The sequence below is a fragment of the Armigeres subalbatus genome, chromosome 3 (genome assembly GCF_024139115.2).
Source record: "Armigeres subalbatus isolate Guangzhou_Male chromosome 3, GZ_Asu_2, whole genome shotgun sequence".
Lineage (NCBI taxonomy): Eukaryota > Metazoa > Arthropoda > Insecta > Diptera > Culicidae > Armigeres > Armigeres subalbatus.
This window is the reverse complement of record NC_085141.1, coordinates 284,471,437-284,493,532: the sequence shown is the minus strand read 5'-3', so window position 1 is coordinate 284,493,532 and position 22,096 is coordinate 284,471,437. Positions and strand designations below refer to the sequence as shown.

The window sequence follows — 22,096 nt, the reverse complement described above, 5'->3', positions numbered from 1 at the left end:
AATAGCGAATTTGATAGCGCGTCGGAGGGAGATGATGTAGAAAATGTCAATGGATGGGATCACTAACAGCAACCAAGCTACCACGCCAAACCCGATGCCACCTAAACAGTCCATTTTTGCAATTAACTCTTTCTTTTCATAAAATGTTGGTCCTGAGAAGAACCAATTTTCTTTTCCCAATGTTCCTTTCCAACTAACACCACAATTTGTAATAAATATTCAGCATCGGCACTGGCGGTGCGGAATCGCCACAGTGCTATTTTTATGGTCAACCTTTTCTTCATATGAAATTCTGGTTCGTTGAGGTTGAATAATCTGCAGCAACACATCGAGTACCACCACCAATGCGATGGATTTTCTTTGAAAATGTTATTAGCGCCTCCGTGATGCTGCTCCGCTACGATCGCTTTGATGCGTCTGCTATGCGTAAAATCTTGTTCAAACTGAGGATTAGATCCAAACCCGCAAGTGATTGATTTTTGATGTCTGTGCTAGTGATGCATGTACGTGATTGGTTAGTTTACCTATTTCTAAACTTTTCATCAATTATCGACAATAAATAGTTGAAAATCAGTATTTTCAAATAAATACAAAGAAGCGTTGACTCATCCTTGATCGAATGGTCCAAAAAAATTGAAAATCCATCGAGAAACGGCTTAGATATTAAAGTTTAAAGTCTATCATATTTTCGTGACGGTCCCAGATTTTCGCAATCGTAAAGTGTACCCCAATATAGAAAACACAGACGTAGTCCTACGTCAAAAATCATGCTTTTGAAAAATGAGAAAAATTGCAGCGTTTCTTGATAAACTTCGTAGTTCCCTGAAAATTATAGTTAAAATTAGAAAAAAGGAAAAAGTTATATTAGTATTAAATCGGATATATCATACGATTTCGTTTCATTTGTACAATATATATTAATAATGATACTTGCGTTTGCTCAGTGCCATAACGAGAGCTCTGTTGCTTGACATTTTGAACCATTTAGATAGACACTCTACAAAAAAAGCAGTAGGCAGGATTTCAGGGCGTTTCGTTGCCTGGCTGTAACTGGCTGAACTTCTCTGAGTTGATTACTTTCATAGCGTCAAATTTACTTTTTCTTTGAAATTCTACATCCTCAGGTTTTAGTTTGGAAGCTACTTTCAGTAGATTATGCTTTTCGAATTTCACGAGATCAACTATATGCTGAATATTGACCTCGGCTGTGCACAAACCATTGGCAGTAACTACATCTGGAGGCAAAAATATAACTTTGTTGTTGATCCAACCTTGAACTGCTGATTTGAACACATGTACAACGTCCGGCATAACTTCCAAATTACGCCCAGCATCCAAGGGGTGCGTAACGGGATTACTGTTAAGAACATCATTACGGTGGAACTTCAACCCTACGTCGTTCCAAAACTTTTTGTTGCCTGGAGCACAATCTGATGTTACGAAATGTACCTTGCAACCTATGGCCTCTACTTTAGAGATGATGTCCCATAGAGGGGTTTTCAAAACGTTTTCTGACACACTATTGCCAGTGAAATGGTATGCGACAACCTGTTTCCATCTTGTCCTGATGCCAACAAGCATAAAAACTAATGCATGACTTGCCAAAACATTCTGGTTCTCCGTCGTCACGTTTCCGTAGAAAGTTCCCGAAGAGACGCAGTAGGATCGCGCCTCTTCAATAGACATTTCGTCGAATACAATGCCACAGTCCAAATCAGCTTCATCCATAGTGTTCACCTTAAGTCTTTGGATTTACTTCAAAACGTCATGCAAAATCCCAGTGTCAAAGCAAATATCTTCCATTCTCTTCTGTAATGTTCTTTCGGTAAGCATGGGATACTTTTAAAGCGCATGTTCGTATCCTTTTTTGCCACAAACGAACTTCGTCTTTAGACTGTCAGTGATGGTAGCATTACTCCACTCTTTTGGCCGCTTCTTGTCGTATAATAACACATCGACTTGATCAGCGTTGAAAGTATTATTCAAAGCTTTCAAGGCCAATTTTGGTTGCTTCTCCTGTATAGTAATGGTAGCTTCTTGAGATTTTAATGCTCGCTTCAAGGATTTGCATTCGTTTTCCAGATTTTCGATTCGTCTGTAAATAGAAATCATAATTCATAAAAGCTGCAGTACAAAATTAAAAAATCAAAAAAATGCAGCAATTAATTAAAAAAAATACTTTTCATAAACTCGCTTTGCTTTTGCGCATATTCACTCATGCTCCACGGAATTCGAATGTCGCTCTTCAAACATATCATCCGTTGAAATAGGTTCTGCGAACGTCTTATTCGAGATGTCTGATGATTCTTGATTTGATGAAACCACAGCAGCAGTCACCGACTGAGATTGTACCATTGTGCCATCCGAGTGAGTTGATGCTGGTCGTCTTTGAGGCAACGATGGAAAATCAGCAATCTGCGGAACAAACGCGTAAACCGGAATGGCTCCTCTGCATTTCAAAATTTTGCCCTTCGGTGATGCAAAATAAATGTCACCTTCGCCGAAATGAAACTATAACAAGTAGACACATGGATTACGTTTTATTCTAATTATTTCTTGCTATTACTTACGCTACAAACTCGGCTGCTTTCTGTGAGGTGAAAATCCATTGGAAGATTACAGAATTTAAGCCAAGCTTCTCTCTGTTGTGGTTCCGCCGGGAACCGGAAGAAAGCAATATTCTTGAATCCGGCTGTAGTTTTATTGCAACAGAATGTAGCCAAACACTTCATTTTTTATTTTCAATTAAAACTGTAGCGAACACAAAATATATACCGTCTCTTCAATGCAAGCAATCGAATAAATGTAAAAAAAAACTTGCGTAGCAAACACCAAATATTGACAGCGAGAAAATATTTTATTTACAAAATCGGATAGGCTGATTTGGAATGTTTTCCCAGCATTTACAGTGTTGCGCATTCAAACAAATTCACTGTTGCCAGTTGATTTCTTTTTACAGGGATCAGATTTCGCGTCTTTGTATATAGTGTCTTTAGTGAAAATAAACGATGATCATTCAGAGTTCTGTTTTTGAGGCGTGAACATGCGAATTGTCCTTCCGTGTTCTGCGCTTGTTTTCGGAAGACGGATTTGCTTGGCTACGACAATACCAACTTTAATATGTGACATCAACTGTTTATTTAAATCACATTTAGTTGATAAATTAAGTTCAATTACTAACATTATTATATTACTTATTGTTACCAATTAAATAGGGGGAAATACGGCTTTGGCAGGTTTTGTTCTATTATTGGCAGGGGGGTTTTTGTCGACCAAATTTTAAGAAATTTGGCCACAATATTCTTTGATATGCAAAGAATGTTTAGGAGAAATTTGAGCCTAGTCAGTCATAAAAAAACCCCCTGCCAATAATAGAACAAAACCTGCCAAAGCCGTCATTCCCCCTATTTCTAAGAAATAGTTTATTTGCAATTCAAAAACCATAATGATTGATCGCCAATATTCATTTCTGATCAATTTTCTTTAGTCATCTTACCACTCAATCTTAAATGTAGGTACCTAACTAATTATGAACAATGATCATAAAACATGATTTGACACATATGAATCAAAAGAGCGCAAACCAGTTCCGAAGAACAGATAATGAAATCATAACAAATCAAATCGATCAAAGGAGGAATTTAAATACCATCGGGGTGCCACCATCCAATGAACGGATTGTCAGAAATGTTACAAATCCCTCACCTTGAACCCCATCCAACTACAAATCCCGTCCATCCCAAATGAGGCAGAAACGTGTGCGAAGCCTTCTTTAATTCAATTAAATCACGCTAAACGCACCTTGAAGCTTTTCACCGCCTGTCATTTAATTTGGATCGTGTGCTCCGGTAGGATTCCAACCGAGCGCGGCGCGCAGTCTACGGCGGTGTCCAAAACATCTCCCGGTCCACGATTGTTAGCCGATTGTGGGTAGTTTCTTTCCACTTTGTCCAACTGACTGACAGATCACCTTTTCCGTTTCATCTTTCAATCTTCTCGCCTGGCATCGCCGACGCTCGGCCAGCGGATGCTATCCTACCGAGCGAGCTTTGGGAGGTTGTTGGTCGTCCACAACGCATAGATCAGTGGGAACACAGTGCTGTTCCAAATTTAATCTAGCCGTGAATTAATTTCACCATGTTCGCTACATTGATTAAATATTAGGGAAGTGTTATAATCTAAAATGAAATAAGCTGAAAATAGAAATGTACTGTAATTCCAAACACAAAGTAAAACAAGCTATAGAAGCGCTCCAATCCATCACTCACATCCCAGTAGAGCACGCGTAAATATTCTTCGCCTTCGGGAATCTCTGGGTTGAGTAGTAGAGTGGTACGAGGCATAATCAAATTAATAGCGATTCGAAGAATTGGAAATGGTAATTTTCGGAGCAATTTTGGTTCAATCGAGTCGCTTCGTTTTGGAACAGCTCCCGGTTCACAGCAGCCAGCGGTTGGTAATTCACGTAGGTGGATTCTTGTTATTGTTGATGAATCTCAGACGCCGTTAAGAACTTTGCGTTCATTGTGGCCGGCTTGGGAATTCTTCACAATTTGCGCATATTTGTGACTGAAGCTCAACGGATTGGACGATGCGTGGCAGCATGTTCGGACATGGTTTGTCATAATTCAATTAAATGATGTCCCATTAGTAGTAGTCATAAAGAAGACAGGATAAGCGTTTCAGCTTGTTGGGTTTGGGTATCAATGAGGAGTGGGAAACAGTGATAAAAATCATTAATAACTTTTCCATTTGTAGCGCTTTGGTTGGTTTTGCCAAGCATGTTTGTACCTCGAGGCAGAATTGGCTATCGTCTTGTGTGGCCGAAGAAATTGTTGTTAGGTTATCTACGATGTGCAGCTCAACAGCAGAGATTTATGTTCAGATGTCGTTGGTTGATATGCGTTTTACGTAAAAAGTGAAAAGTCATAAAAATATTTAAAATGAAATGTTTAAACTGCACATAATCTGCTATTTGGTTGCTAAACGGAAGGATTTATTAATCAAGAGCTTTTTGAATCTATTCTATATTAAACTTCCATCGTTTTTGTGTTCGAAATTCCCACACACCATGTACTGCATCTATGACGGCCATAACTTACATAGACGTAGTAGCATACTCTAAATTAGACCGAAATTTATTTTTCTAATTTAAACTTTTTTTTTAGATCATGTTACTATTTTTGTATTTGTATTCAACACGATGGTACACTTATGCCCAGAGAAGTCAGAAAAATTTTCTATACCGAGCCGGGAATCAAACCCAGCCATCTTTAGCCTGGTCTTGCTTCGGAGCCACGCATCATAACAATTGTCAAAAAAAAAAACTACAGACTGATCTGTTGCTTGTAAAATTTTTACGAGTTGCATCAATTTCATTATGAATGCGATCACCAATTTCCAACAATGGCCTAAGAAATCCACTGAAAATATTTACAATCCAAAACAGCTGTCTTTCCTAACAAACGAAAAAATCTCTTCCACCGCCTCTTGAGACTGGCGTACGATTCTGACCCCCTGCCAAGCAGAAGCCCACTGCAATATAATCTTTGTTGTCCAAAACATGAAAACTTTTTGCGAAACTCAAATCCACTTCGTCCAATTCGATCTACGGAGCTAAGTGACCGTGAAAAATTTGTCTCAATTTATTGCTGACAAACGGTTTCTATATCCTTTTCCAGACGCTCTAACCAACTGCCATCGGCACGCAACCCAGAACACAGAAGACATCAGGCTGAGAGGTCACTTTCAAGCCTTATTTATGATCTCCTTGGGTTTGTTCTTTTAATTTCGCTCTCCGTATGGGAAGGGCCCAACAACAGCACATTTCGTTTTGCCACCGGTGTGGACATTGAACGATAACAATGCCACAATCTACCGCGTTTGTGGTCGAGGGAATGCATCCAGGGCCAGAAAAAAAAGACAAAGAATCGTAATCTTCCGTACGGGGTATCGGTCCGGGCCCGGGTGGACAGATCTATCTCTAATGGTAATGCACACGCGAGAAGCTAATGCTGAGTTAATTGTGCGGTCGGCGTGCGGTGGACTTCGTACATAGCGTAGTGGGAGTGGTGGGAACCAAGTAAATAAATCATGTATGCATATACAGAAGGGATTTACCAGACATGTAGCATTTAGATGAAACGGAGAGCTTCAAAATTCGAATAGTTTTACAGGTGAAGCATTGTTTTAAGTTCTTTACTACAAACAAAGGACTTATATTGAAAAAAAAAACAAAGTCGAATGCCATGAAATACCGTTTTGACTTAAATTCCAAACATAGCTCATATTCCGAACACTCGCTTTTAAATGGCCATTTTTGCTTTATTCGTGTTGTTCTCTCCATAAGATCTTGAATTCATTTGTTTTCTTGATCATCAGAACAGAAAACCTATGGAATTTCTAGATTTAAGTGCCAAAACGCCAGTGTTCGAAATATGAGTCATGTTCGGGATTTGAACCAAAACGGTAATTAAAAATTCAAAGCAATCGGGAAAATTTCCTTCGAAAATGCGAATGAATTTTCGTTGGAAATTCGAATGAATTTCCGTTGGAAATTCGAATGAATTTCCGTTGGAAATTCGAATGAATTTCCGTTGGAAATTCGAATGAATTTCCGTTGGAAATTCGAATGAATTTCCGTTGGAAATTCGAATGAATTTCCGTTGGAAATTCGAATGAATTTCCGTTGGAAATTCGAATGAATTTCCGTTGGAAATTCGAATGAATTTCCGTTGGAAATTCGAATGAATTTCCGTTGGAAATTCGAATGAATTTCCGTTGGAAATTCGAATGAATTTCCGTTGGAAATTCGAATGAATTTCCGTTGGAAATTCGAATGAATTATCGTTGAAATCTCTAATGAATTTCAGTTGGGAATTCGAATGAATTTCCGTTGGAAATTCGAATGAATTTCGTTGGAAATTCGAATGAATTTCCGTTGGAAATTCGAATGAATTTCCGTTGGAAATTCGAATGAATTTCCGTTGGAAATTCGAATGAATTTCCGTTGGAAATTCGAATGAATTTCCGTTGGAAATTCGAATGAATTTCCGTTGGAAATTCGAATGAATTTCCGTTGAAATTCGAATGAATTTCCGTTGGAAATTCGAATGAATTTCCGTTGGAAATTCGAATGAATTTCCGTTGGAAATTCGAATGAATTTCCGTTGGAAATTCGAATGAATTTCCGTTGGAAATTCGAATGAATTTCCGTTGGAAATTCGAATGAATTTCCGTTGGAAATTCGAATGAATTTCCGTTGGAAATTCGAATGAATTTCCGTTGGAAATTCGAATGAATTTCCGTTGAAACTCGAATGAATTTCCGTTGGAAATTCGAATGAATTTCCGTTGGAAATTCGAATGAATTTCCGTTGGAAATTCGAATGAATTTCCGTTGGAAATTCGAATGAATTTCCGTTGGAAATTCGAATGAATTTCGTTGGAAATTCGAATGAATTTCCTTTGGAAATTCGAATGAATTTCCGTTGGAAATTCGAATGAATTTTCGTTTCAAATTTGAGTGAATTTTCGTTTCAAATTTGAGTGAATTTCCGTTGAAAATTCGAATGAATTTCCGTTGAAAATTCGAATGAATTTCCGTTGGAAATTCGAATGAATTTCCGTTGAAAATTCGAATGAATTTCCGTTGAAAATTCGAATGAATTTCCGTTGGAAATTCGAATGAATTTCCGTTGGAAATTCGAATGAATTTCCGTTGGAAATTCGAATGAATTTCCGTTGGAAATTCGAATGAATTTCCGTTGAAATTCAATGAATTTCGTTGGAAAATCGAATGAATTTCGTTGGAAATTCGAATGAATTTCCGTTGGAAATTCGAATGAATTTCCGTTGGAAATTCGAATGAATTTCCGTTGGAAATTCGAATGAATTTCCGTTGGAAATTCGAATGAATTTCCGTTGGAAATTCGAATGAATTTCCGTTGGAAATTCGAATGAATTTCCGTTGGAAATTCGAATGAATTTCCGTTGGAAATTCGAATGAATTTCCGTTGGAAATTCGAATGAATTTCCGTTGGAAATTCGAATGAATTTCCGTTGGAAATTCGAATGAATTTCCGTTGGAAATTCGAATGAATTTCCGTTGGAAATTCGAATGAATTTCCGTTGGAAATTCGAATGAATTTCCGTTGGAAATTCGAATGAATTTCCGTTGGAAATTCGAATGAATTTCCGTTGGAAATTCGAATGAATTTCCGTTGGAAATTCGAATGAATTTCCGTTGGAAATTCGAATGAATTTCCGTTGGAAATTCGAATGAATTTCCGTTGAAATTCGAATGAATTTCCGTTGGAAATTCGAATGAATTTCCGTTGGAAATTCGAATGAATTTCCGTTGGAAATTCGAATGAATTTCCGTTGGAAATTCGAATGAATTTCCGTTGGAAATTCGAATGAATTTCCGTTGGAATTTGAATGAATTTCCGTTGGAAATTTGAATGAATTTCCGTTGGAAATTCGAATGAATTTCCGTTGGAAATTCGAATGAATTTCCGTTGGAAATTCGAATGAATTTCCTATGGAAATTCGAATGAATTTCCTTTGGAAATTTGAATGGAATTCCGTTAGAAATTCGAATGAATTTCCGTTGGAAATTCGAATGAAATTCCGTTGGAAATTCGAATGAATTTCCGTTCGAAATACGAATGAATTTCCATTGGAAATTCGAATGAATTTCTGTTGAAAGTTCGAATGAATTTCCGTTGGAAATTCGAGTGAATTTCTGTTGGAATGAATTTCCGTTGGAAATTCGAATGAATTTCCGTTGGAAATTCGAATGAATTTCCGTTGGAAATTCGAATGAATTTCCGTTGGAAATTCGAATGAATTTCCGTTGGAAATTCGAATGAATTTCCGTTGGAAATTCGAATGAATTTCCGTTGGAAATTCGAATGAATTTCCGTTGGAAATTCGAATGAATTTCCGTTGGAAATTCGAATGAATTTCCGTTGGAAATTCGAATGAATTTCCACTGAAAATTCGAAATTCGAATGAATTTGCGTTGGAAATTCGAATGAATTTCCGTTGGGAATTCGAAATTCGAATGAATTTGCGTTGGAAATTCGAATGAATTTCCGTTGGAAATTCGAATGAATTTCCGTTGGAAATTCGAATGAATTTCCGTTGGAAATTCGAATGAATTTCCGTTGGAAATTCGAATGAATTTCCGTTGGAAATTCGAATGAATTTCCGTTGGAAATTCGAATGAATTTCCGTTACAACTTCGAATGAATTTCCGTTCGAAATTCGAATGAATTTCCGTTGAAATTCGAATGAATTTCCGTTGGAAATTCGAATGAATTTCCGTTGAAAATTCGAATGAATTTCCGTTGGAAATTCGAATGAATTTCCGTTGGAAATTCGAATGAATTTCCGTTGGAAATTCGAATGAATTTCCGTTGGAAATTCGAATGAATTTCCGTTGGAAATTCGAATGAATTTCCGTTGGAAATTCGAATGAATTTCCGTTGGAAATTCGAATGAATTTCCGTTGGAAATTCGAATGAATTTCCGTTGGAAATTCGGATGAATTTCCGTTGGAAATTCGAATGAATTTCCGTTGGAAATTCGAATGAATTTCCGTTGGAAATTCGAATGAATTTCCGTTGGAAATTCGAATGAATTTCCGTTGGAAATTCGAATGAATTTCCGTTGGAAATTCGAATGAATTTCCGTTGAAATTCGAATGAATTTCCGTTGGAAATTCGAATGAATTTCCGTTGGAAATTCGAATGAATTTCCGTTGGAAATTCGAATGAATTACCGTTGGAAATTCAGATGAATTTCCGTTGAATTCGGATGAATTTCCGTTGGAAATTCAAATGAATTTCCTTTGAAATTCGAATGAATTTCCGTTGGAAATTCGAATGAATTTCCGTTGGAAATTCGAATGAATTTCCGTTGGAAATTCGAATGAATTTCCGTTGGAAATTCGAATGAATTTCCGTTGGAAATTCGAATGAATTTCCGTTGGAAATTCGAATGAAATTCCGTTGGAAATTCGAATGAATTTCCGTTGGAAATTCGAATGAATTTCCGTTGGAAATTCGAATGAATTTCCGTTGGAAATTCGAATGAATTTCCGTTGGAAATTCGAATGAATTTCCGTTGGAAATTCGAATGAATTTCCGTTGGAAATTCGAATGAATTTCCGTTGGAAATTCGAATGAATTTCCGTTGGAAATTCGAATGAATTTCCGTTGGAAATTCGAATGAATTTCCGTTGGAAATTCGAATGAATTTCCGTTGGAAATTCGAATGAATTTCCGTTGGAAATTCGAATGAATTTCCGTTGGAAATTCGAATGAATTTGAAATTCGAATGAATTTCCGTTGGAAATTCGAATGAATTTCCGTTGGAAATTCGAATGAATTTCCGTTGGAAATTCGAATGAATTTCCGTTGGAAATTCGAATGAATTTCCGTTGGAAATTCGAATGAATTTCCGTTGGAAATTCGAATGAATTTCCGTTGGAAATTCGAATGATTTTCCGTTGGAAATTCTAATGATTTTCCGTTGGAAATTCTGATGAATTTCCGTTGGAAATTCGAATGAATTTCCGTTGGAATTGGAATGAATTTCCGTTGGAATTTCGAATGAATTTCCTTTGGAAATTCAAATGAACTTTCGTTGGAAATTCGAATGAATTTCCTTTGAAATTCGAATGAATTTCCGTTGGAAATTCGAATGAATTTCCGTTGGAAATTCGAATGAATTTCCGTTGGAAATTCGAATGAATTTCCGTTGGAAATTCGAATGAATTTCCGTTGGAAATTCGAATGAATTTCCGTTGGAAATTCGAATGAATTTCCGTTGGAAATTCGAATGAATTTCCGTTGGAAATTCGAATGAATTTCCGTTGGAAATTCAGACGAATTTCCGTTGGAAATTCAGACGAATTTCCGTTGGAAATTCGAACGAATTTCCGTTGGAAATTCGAATGAATTTCCGTTGGAAATTCGAATGAATTTCCGTTGGAAATTCGAATGAATTTCCTTTGGAAATTCGAATGAATTTCCTTTGGAAATTCGAATGAATTTCCATTGGAAATTCGAATGAAATTCGAATGAATTTCCGTTGGAAATTCGAATGAATTTCCGTTGGAAATTTGAATGAATTTCCGTTGGAAATTCGAATGAATTTCCGTTGGAAATTCGAATGAATTTCCGTTGGAAATTCGAATGAATTTCCGTTGAAAGTTTGAATGAATTTCCGTTGAAAGTTTGAATGAATTTCTGTTGGAAGTTTGAATGAATTTCTGTTGGAAGTTCGAATGAATTTCCGTTGATGATTAGATGAATTTCCGTTGGAAATTCGGATGAATTTCCGTTGGAAATTCGGAAATTCCGTTGGAAATTTGGTTGACTTTCCGTTGAAAATTTGGTTGAATTTCCGTTGGAAATTCGAATGAATTTCCGTTGGAAATTCGAATGAATTTCCGTTGGAAATTCGAATGAAACTCCGTTGAAAATTCGAATGAAATTCCGTTTAAACTTCGAATGAATTTCCGTTGGAAATTCGAATGAATTTCCGTTGGAAATTCGAATGAATTTCCGTTGGAAATTCGAATGAATTTCCGTTGGAAATTCGTATGAATTTCCGTTGGAAATTCGAATGAATTTCCGTTGGAAATTCGAATGAATTTCCGTTGGAAATTCGAATGAATTTCCGTTGGAAATTCGAATGAATTTCCGTTGGAAATTCGAATGAATTTCCGTTGGAAATTCGAATGAATTTCCGTTGGAAATTCGAATGAATTTCCGTTGGAAATTCGAATGAATTTCCGTTGGAAATTCGAATGAATTTCCGTTGGAAATTCGAATGAATTTCCGTTGGAAATTCGAATGAATTTCCGTTGGAAATTCGAATGAATTTCCGTTGGAAATTCGAATGAATTTCCGTTGGAAATTCGAATGAATTTCCGTTGGAAATTCGAATGAATTTCCGTTGGAAATTCGAATGAATTTCCGTTGAAATTCGAATGAATTTCCGTTGGAAATTCGAATGAATTTCCGTTGGAAATTCGAATGAATTTCCGTTGGAAATTCGAATGAATTTCCGTTGGAAATTCGAATGAATTTCCGTTGGAAATTCGAATGAATTTCCGTTGGAAATTTGAATGAATTTCCGTTGGAAATTCGAATGAATTTTCGTTGGAAATTCGAATGAATTTCCGTTGGAAATTCGGACGAATTTCAGTTGGAAATTCAGACGAATTTCAGTTGGAAATTCGAATGAATTTCCGTTGGAAATTCGAATGAATTTCCGTTGGAAATTCGAATGAATTTCCGTTGGAAATTCGAATGAATTTCCGTTGGAAATTCGAATGAATTTCCGTAGGAATGAATTTCTGTTAGCCCTGAGAAAATATTTTTGTAGGAAACTGAAAAATTTCGCGTTGAAAAAAAACGAACGAATTTTTGATGGGGACTCGAATGATATTTGATGCAAATACGAATAAATTTCCAATGGAAATCGCATTTAATTACCGATGGAATTCCGTATGACTTTTCATGAAAATTTGAAAGATTCATCGATGAAAGTTCATCTACATTCTGCTTGTTCTGGGGTGGCACTGCGCATATCGACTCGAAACGAGCTAACCATGCAAACTGTCATACGAAAGAGTTGTCGAAAGGAGATGCGCTATGAGGCCCCTGATTTTAACTTCCTATTTCTATCTGGTATGTTCTTTCCTTTTGCTTAGTTTTCCTTGTACTACTTATTTTTGTTAAGTTGTCCCTCATTCAACTGAATATTTGCCCTTTTTATTCTGCTCGTCTCTTTATTTTCCCAGTTGTATTCATCCTCTTCCTTGATTTTCCATGTCTTCATCATTTTTATCTCATCCATCTTTATAATGTCGTTTATTGTCTTTGCCTTCATCATACTTCCATAGGTAAAATCCATACTGCGGATATATGTACATGAACGAAAACCGACTGTATATTTGATTGGTGACCAGTCTTCAGAAGACCTTAAACTTTGACTTGAACCCGAACCAAACTTCATTCCGTCTAAATATGTATAACCCATGCTCATTGTTAGCCACCTTCGCCACCAGGTTCACAACTGCATTGTTGTTGCGGTAGATCGTGGTCGGTTAAACTTCCCACCCGCACTTTTCGCTAGCCAACATAGCGTAGAACACTCAAAGAGGCTCGGATACCCAGCTTGGCTTGGTTGCTACTTTGGAGCACCTTTACTGTTGGTTTTCATTTGCAATGTATGACTGATGCCTTGTCGCCGGTTGCGCTCTGTACCGGGCTTATTCATGTGTGCATTCATTGTTGCAGCCGTTGTCGTTGGTCGCGTCGTTATATCGGGTGATAACGCAGCGGGCGGTGGTGGTGGCGACGATGACGACGACGGCAGTCATCCGTTCCAATGCACTGCGACTTGCAAGTGTACTGCGCGTGCGCGCTAGGCTTCAGCTCGTGGCTCACTTTGAGAGGGCTTTGGCAAAATTGTTCTCCTCTCATATGCGGACAATAGCGATCGTTTAATGAAACAATTAAGAAGTTATTGTTTGGTCGCGGATCCATGATTATGATCAACCCTAAAGTGGCTGCGCGGTGCTCGTTATGATGAATGTGGTGTTCCGGAATATTTTAATGGAAATGAATGTGATTCGCTGGCTGGGTGCATTAAAACTTACTTGACGGATCCCACATTTTATGAATATTCACCTGCTGCGAAGAAGAGTTGTTTGAACTCTGTGTGAATATTAAAAAAAAAACTTTTGAATTGATATCAATTTTAAAACCATTCTATACCTTTGCAGGCGGTGCATAGTGCACCTATCCTAGAATCAGTGCAACCATGCATACGAAACAGAAAACTCTTCCACAAATATTAGAATGTACATGAGATTCGGACTCTCGGTTAATAATTTTTACCATCAAACTTTTCATAAATTAAATAAATCTTTCTTATTTATGTATAGCTTCATCATCGACGAATGAGGAAGTACATTTTTTTAAAATCATTCTTGTACAAACGTGTTCAAATTGTACGTTCACCAGCTTTTCACAAGTTCTTAGCAACCCATCAAGTACCATTGCCTATACGAAAACAGCTCAATAGCACCGACCAGCATAGAACCTCATGACTGGCCGTCATCTGCCTTGATTTAGAATTCTAATTTACATTCAAGATCAAGTGTTTCTCCCGCAGCAGAATCACATTTCGCCCAGTCATTGCTCCAAAACTCCGCCAGTAACCAACTGTGGTGCTGACCGATCAAGTGGAAGCCTGGCGTAGCATATGGCATTCTGGTTACACGAAGCATCAACAACAAGATCGTTTACGATTTTGTTTCGGTCGTAAGTAATGAACAATAAAACTGATTAAACACATTCATGATAATTCTCATTCCGTGATTCGTTTCGCACCGCAATGGGTGGTATTGAAAATCACGTTCGATGAAAGCCTAGCCCTGGATGGAATGTGCGCATTCCATATTCACCCCCCGCGAGAGAGATGGTCAGCTGTTTTCAACTCTCTGGACCTGTACCAGCAACCGTGTGGCTCGGTGTAGTGGCGTTGCAATGAAAAGTTGAAGAGGTGAAAGCTATAAAATGCACTTTTCAGAGTCACCGCCCGCCGTACTACTGGCTGACTTCTTCTACCGATTGTCATATTACGTCGATAAGGAGTGTGCGCGCGTCTGGTAGCCAGCAATAAGCGTGTTTTATGTTTTTCCTTCTTCTGAATAATTTTATGTGTATAGTGGCGGTAGCGATCGAGGGTCGAATCCGGTGGACGACCAATCGACGACGCGACGCGAGTGGCTTTCTTCTGTTACTTATTTTTGCTACAAAAGACCCCTACCGGGTCTTTGCCTTCTCACAGATTAATTCTCCGTTAGCGTATTTTCGCGAGATGTCTCAAAAGTCTTTGGCATATGAAATATAACACAACCTAGCAAAAAGATGTTAATAACCACTGAATAATTGAGAATTCTTTATCCACCATAGTTTATCTTTGTAGTATCGAATATCGCCGCTGGGCTATAAAAGGCTTCGCATGGCCCTCGTGTCCTATTAATAATATCAGTAACAAGCGTGCGATCAACCGTTTTGAATAGATTGTTCCATGCAAATGTGCAGAGACGAAAAATAGCGTCGAAAGATAATGTCAATATTATTGCTTGATGCTGAGTGTTTATAGATTCTTGGCAGAGGGTTTTGCGAAAATAAAATACGGGAGTAATTTTGATGGTACAGGTACTGGATATACAATTCTTATATTATTTTATATAGGAGTATTTCTTCTTAATCCTTCATAAGGGAGAGGAAACTTAATAATAAATCAGCATAAACAACAATAAATATCAAAAAGTGCAGTTGCTGATGAAGAATGTATGTAGCCGCCATACAATTTTTATTGACGCTATGGAAAGTGAAGTTTAAGATCGGAAAATCGCCTTCGATGACTTTTTCCTATTAGTTCGCCAGGAAACCTTGATAAGCTGGCAGAATAAATGGACAAATGGGGAGTTGGATAGTTGGCTGTATTCAATTCGCCCGCATGTGTCGAAGCGTCCATGGTTCAAAAATTAGAATATGGGACTTCGAATGATGTATCGTTTAATGTCCAACCACTGCACTCTAAATGCACATCTTTTCAGAGTGAGGCTCTCAGAAGGATAATCTCTGTGCTTGCGGCGAAGATTATCAGAATATTGACGTGCGTGGACGAGCATCTACGCTAAACGAACATCTCCGGGTCCGAGGAAAACAACCAAAGCCTATTAGGGAAGTGTTGGCGGGTCTTGATCTCCACTTGTCTTGTTCACGAATTTTTGAGAGTTGCTGATGGCAGAATGTAGTCATAGTCCGCCAACCCTTTTGCCTGCCATACCCCATCACGAATATCTTCCTCTTGTTTCCCATTTTTCTGTCTTTGCTCTTTCATATGTCTTAATCTCGTTGTTGTCTCCCAAGAAAATGTTTATTCGTCCCGTTACAGAAGTGAAGAATGGAAACTATGTGAACATCAGTATCGCCTTTACTTAAGCACCCTAAATTCCCTTCCTTTCGTACTGCATTATTGTACTCCATATCGCGAGTCTTTCGGTTCCCTAAAACTAACATTGGTTCACAAGAATCATATAAAAATTAGACCTGTGCGCCGTAGCGCCATGGCGCCGCCGCCGTTGATTTTCTCACGGCCCCGCTACCTTAAAAAATGAGTCGGGCGGCGTGACTCATTCACCGCCACTCCGAAGACTATTTTAGGTACCAATAGTTTATTGGGTTTCATACATTATGGTAAAAGACTATTTTTACTGTTAATTTAATCTTTTCAGAAATACATATAAATACAGTCAAGTTCATATAACATTTTTCTACTTCCAAGTTTGCAGAGATTATTGGATGGGAACACATAACTGTAACTAGCATTGAGCTAATTTTGATAAAAAGTATGCATGGTAAATATCAGAATATTTTCTTTAAGGCTGCGTCTCATTTCCCGAAGTTATGATAACTCAAAAGTGACATACTCCTAAACAATGTTTCGGTCTGAAATTATTAATATGAATTTTGATTTAAAAATTCATTTTTTTTATTTCGGAACCCAAAACCAAACCAAACTCCCTTTGATAATCCTTCCATTTCCTGAATTTCGCTTAGAATTTCTTCAAAAGTTATTTTAGAAATTCCTTTGAGAATATTTTCTGGAAGCCCATAAGGAAATCCACCCGAATTTTTTTCAGAAATTCACCTTTAAATGTCTACAGTGATTTTAACCAGGAATTCCTTTTCGAATTTCTTCTAAACAATTCTTCCACGACTCTGTCGAGAATTCCGCCAGGAAGTTCATTGCTAAATAAATCATAAATTTAGTCGAAAATTGCCTTTGCTGATGAGCAATTTGGTTTTTGCCATGGGCATTCAACCACTCATCAGTTATTAAGAGTAACGAATTTAAATTGGCTCAATAAATTTGAAGGATATTCGACTGGAGTTGCTCTTCTTGATATAGAGAAAGCAAAGAAAGCCAAACACTGTCAAGGCTTGAAGGTTTGATTGTAAAATTGATGGATTTTAATTTTCCTCTGTACATTATTAAACTGGTCCAAAATTATTTATCAGATCGCTCACTGCAGGTAAACTATCAGAATTCTAAATTTGATAGATTACCTGTAAGGACTGGTGTCCCCCAATACAGCATACTGGGGCCCATATTGTATAACATTTTTACTTCTGGCTTACCTGATTTACCACTAGGGTGTCAAAAATCTTTGTTTGCAGATGACACGGGCCTCTCAGCCAAAGGGTGAAGCCTTCGTGTCATTTGTAGTAGATTGCAAAAAAGTTTGGATATTTTCTCCAGCTTTGGTAGCATTCGGGGAAATGTTCCATTTTTGCAAGTAAAAATGGAACATTTCACCGAATGCTTCCAAAGCTCAGCTTATAATTTTCCCACATAAGCCGAGAGCTTCTTAACTTCTTCTAACTTCTTCTCTTCTTCTTATTTGAAACCTTCTAGCAGACATATTGTCACTATGAATGGGGTTCCAATTAACTGGTCTAGCGAAGCCAAATACTTAGGATTTCTGCTGGACCAAAAATTAACTTTTAAAAATCATATTTAAGGCCTTCAAGCCAAATGTAACACATATATTAAGTGTCCATATATCCACTTATAAACAGAAAATTAAAACTTTGTCTTAAGAACAAACTTTTGATTTACAAACAAATTTTTCGACCTGCCATGTTGTATGTTGTGCCAATATGGACTAGTTGTTGCAATACCAGAAAGAAGGCACTTCAGAGGATTCAAAATAAAATTCTGAAAATGATTCTGAAGTTGCCTCCGTGGTATAGTACCAATGAACTTCATAGAATTTCTTTTATTGAGACATTGCAACAAAATAATTTCCAATTTTAGACAAAAATCGTTGCAATGTTCTATTGCAACGATTAGCTCCTTGTACCCTTAGTAAAAATTAGGTTAAGTTTAAAACATTGTAATTCCTGCATGATTCAATTAAAGCAGAGGAAAAATCCTAACTGCCGGAGGCAATTGAAATGTATTAATAATAACTAAAAATGTAACATAGCAAATAAGGATGATAGTGTTAAGAAAACACGGAACACCTAGTCAAAGAGATTAATGCACGTATTAGGTCAGTGTCGTAGCCACGGGGATGGTTTTGCACATAAAACCCCTCCCAGAGACAAAATTTTTAGAAGATAATTTTTTTTTTGAACCCTCTGATATAAAAGAAAATGTTCAGAAAACTCCCCCCAGACCAATTTTCTGGCTACGCCACTGTATTAGGTAATTAGCAAATAAAATTAAACCGTCTAAGACGAATTAAGTACTGTCCATTTAATTCCACCAGTTAATTTTCGTTATCTTTGCAGATACGTATTTCGACCACAACTGTGTGGTCGTCTTCAGTGTCTTGTACTTGACTCGACTTCGAGTCAAGTACACTGATGACGACACAGTTGTGATCAAATACGTATCTGCAAAGATAACGAAATAACTAGTGAATTAAATGGACAATACTAATTCGTCTTAGACTAATTTATTCCACTAAACGAGCTTAATATATTTTTCCAAATAAAATTAGTTAATGAAAAAAAGAAGTCGAAAATTGCCCCATGAATTTATTCTTTATTTTCAATAAGGATTTTTTATCAAAAACTCATTTGCGAATTGCTTCAGGAATTTCTTAAAGACATCCTTCAGGACTTTATTATTTTAAAGCTTCAAGAAATATTTTCAGAACTCCTTTGAATAATCCCACAAAAAATCCGTCTATGGGATTATAGCGGAGCAGTTCCTTGAAGACTTTTTTAAGAGTTTACCTTAAGGAATTCCGGGGAAATTTCGAAATATATTTCCGAAGCAATTTTCCGAAAAATAGAAAGATTTATAAAATAATTCTTGAGGTAATTTCCACAAAAACTCCTGGATGAACTTGAAAAAAAAACTACAGTACTTTTAGGACATAGTTAAACTTACACAAGAAGAAAAAAGGCATTGTACCCATTCTCATTAAAAATATATTTCAATTGTAAAAGTAATTAAAACTAATTAAAACAAACACTGGAAAAACTGTCATTTTGAAAGAAAAAAGTCTTTACAAATTTACGGAAACTGTTCACATCTCAGCATGTGCACCACTGACAATCGTAGAAGTTATCAAACTGAAAAAGGGATAATGAAAGACGAAGGAATTCCTGGAGGAACTTCCTGGAACTTCCGGAGGAATTCCTGGAGGAACTTCCGGAGGAATTGCTGGAGGAACTTCCGGAGGAATTCCTGGAGGAGGAAATCCTGGAGGAACTTCCGGAGGAATTCCTGGAGGAGGAAATCCTGGAGGAACTTCCGGAGGAATTCCTGGAGGAACTTGCGGAGGAATTCCTGGAGGACCTTCCGGAGGAATTCCTGGAGGAACTTCCGGAGGAATCTTCTGGAGGAACTTCCAGAGGAACTGCTGGAGGAACTCGCGGAGGAATTCCTGGAGGAACTCCCGGAGGAATTCCTGGAGGAACTTGCGGAGGAATTCCTGGAGGAACTTGCGGAGGAATTCCTGGAGGAACTTCCGGAGGAATTCCTGGAGGAACTTCGGAGGAATTCCTGGAGGAACTTCCGGAGGAATTCCTGGAGGAACTTCGGAGGAATTCCTGGAGGAACTTCCGGAGGAATTCCTGGAGGAACTTCGGAGGAATTCCTGGAGGAACTTCGGAGGAATTCCTGGAGGAACTTCGGAGGAATTCCTGGAGGAACTTCCGGAGGAATTCCTGGAGGAACTTCCGGAGGAATTCCTGGAGGAACTTCCGGAGGAATTCCTGGAGGAACTTCCGGAGGAATTCCTGGAGGAACTTCCGGAGGAATTCCTGGAGGAACTTCCGGAGGAATTCCTGGAGGAACTTCCGGAGGAATTCCTGGAGGAACTTCCGGAGGAATTCCTGGAGGAACTTCCGGAGGAATTCCTGGAGGAACTTCCGGAGGAATTCCTGGAGGAACTTCGGAGGAATTCCTGGAGGAACTTCCGGAGGAATTCCTGGAGGAACTTCCGGAGGAATTCCTGGAGGAACTTCCGGAGGAATTCCTGGAGGAACTTCCGGAGGAATTCCTGGAGGAACTTCGGAGGAATTCCTGGAGGAACTTCCGGAGGAATTCCTGGAGGAACTTCCGGAGGAATTCCTGGAGGAACTTCGGAGGAATTCCTGGAGGAACTTCCGGAGGAATTCCTGGAGGAACTTCGGAGGAATTCCTGGAGGAACTTCCGGAGGAATTCCTGGAGGAACTTCAGGAGGAATTCCTGGAGGAACTTCGGAGGAATTCCTGGAGGAACTTCCGGAGGAATTCCTGGAGGAACTTCCGGAGGAATTCCTGGAGGAACTTCCGGAGGAATTCCTGGAGGAACTTCCGGAGGAATTCCTGGAGGAACTTCCGGAGGAATTCCTGGAGGAACTTCCGGAGGAATTCCTGGAGGAACTTCCGGAGGAATTCCTGGAGGAACTTCCGGAGGAATTCCTGGAGGAACTTCGGAGGAATTCCTGGAGGAACTTCCGGAGGAATTCCTGGAGGAACTTCCGGAGGAATTCCTGGAGGAACTTCCGGAGGAATTCCTGGAGGAACTTCCGGAGGAATTCCTGGAGGAACTTCGGAGGAATTCCTGGAGGAACTTCCGGAGGAATTCCTGGAGGAACTTCCGGAGGAATTCCTGGAGGAACTTCCGGAGGAATTCCTTGAGGAACTTCCGGAGGAATTCCTGGAGGAACTTCCGGAGGAATTCCTGGAGGAACTTCCGGAGGAATTCCTGGAGGAACTTCCGGAGGAATTCCTTGAGGAACTTCCGGAGGAATTCCTGGAGGAACTTCCGGAGGAATTCCTGGAGGAACTTCCGGAGGAATTCCTGGAGGAACTTCCGTGTTGGCATAGTGATGATTTCGAACTAAATGATGTAACTATGGTAATCAGCGATTGTTATTTTTTCACTCAGTTCAGTATTATACCTTTTAGTAATAAAGACGCTTGTACTAACTGCAGCTGCGTTCTTTACTTTCCTTCCTGATTGTACTGCTCAACAGGTTATGGGCTCAGGGAAGTAAAAACCAGTTACGTTGTATATAGATTGTGGTCGTGTATGACGGAAAGAACTGAAGAGGAACCGTGGTTCATTGTGATTCATCAACGGTAGAAGAGAAATGGATATGGAACTGAAGACGGGTGCTGTTCGTTTGAATTTTGGTAACTACGACTTGTGGAAAGAAAGGACCAAACAATTACTGGTTCGCGAAGGTTTGTGGCGTGTGGTTGTCAATGATCTACCACCGAAAACAGAAAGGACAGAAGCATGGATCGACAAGGACGAGCGTGCAGCCGCCACAATTGGTTACTTGGTGGAGAGTAGCCAATTGCAACTCATCAAGAACGCCTCGTCAGCCAGAGAATCGTGGGACATCCTTCATGACTATCACGTGAAGCAAACATCGGCTGGTAGAGTAGGATTATTGAAACGCATGAGTCGGTTAGAGCTGGAAGAGCAAGGTAATGTAGAAGAACATTTGATCGCAATGGACGCGATGTTTGACAAGCTAGCGGAAGTAGGATGTGACATGGCAGATGAGTTGAAAGGTGCTTTCATACTGGCGAGTTTACCAGAGTCATATGACGGTTTTGTGACGGTAATGGAAGTGATAGATGGAGGATATACCATGAAATCATTGAAATCCAAGCTTTTGAACGAGTATTATAAGCGTCAGCAGAAAGTTTCGATTAAGGAGGAGAAAGCGATGAAGGTTGTGCACAAAACGGAGCGTCAATTTCCAGGACTGTGGAACGACCAGCGAGTGTGCTTTGAATGCGGGAAGACCGGACATATACGGAAGGGATGTTACAAGTATCTAGCAAGATTGGCAGAGGAACAGCAGGTGGAGTCTTGTTCGAAAAATGAACGAACCGATGAACGAGCGCAGGCAAGAACATCAAGTGTGAAGATCGCAGTTCAGGAGGAGACTGGTCATAGTCGATCGATCTGTTTCTCTGCAGTCGAATATGAGCATGCGGATCAGAGATGGGTGATAGATTTTGGAGCATCA

At 38.7% G+C, this 22,096-nt stretch overlaps 1 pseudogene; it reads right to left on the bottom strand.

Moving 5' to 3' along the window:
• Window positions 1-1,023: 1,023 nt before the first annotated feature.
• On the bottom strand, window positions 1,024-14,222 carry LOC134222515 (uncharacterized; annotated as a pseudogene).
• Between the last annotated feature and the right edge of the window lie 7,874 nt (window positions 14,223-22,096).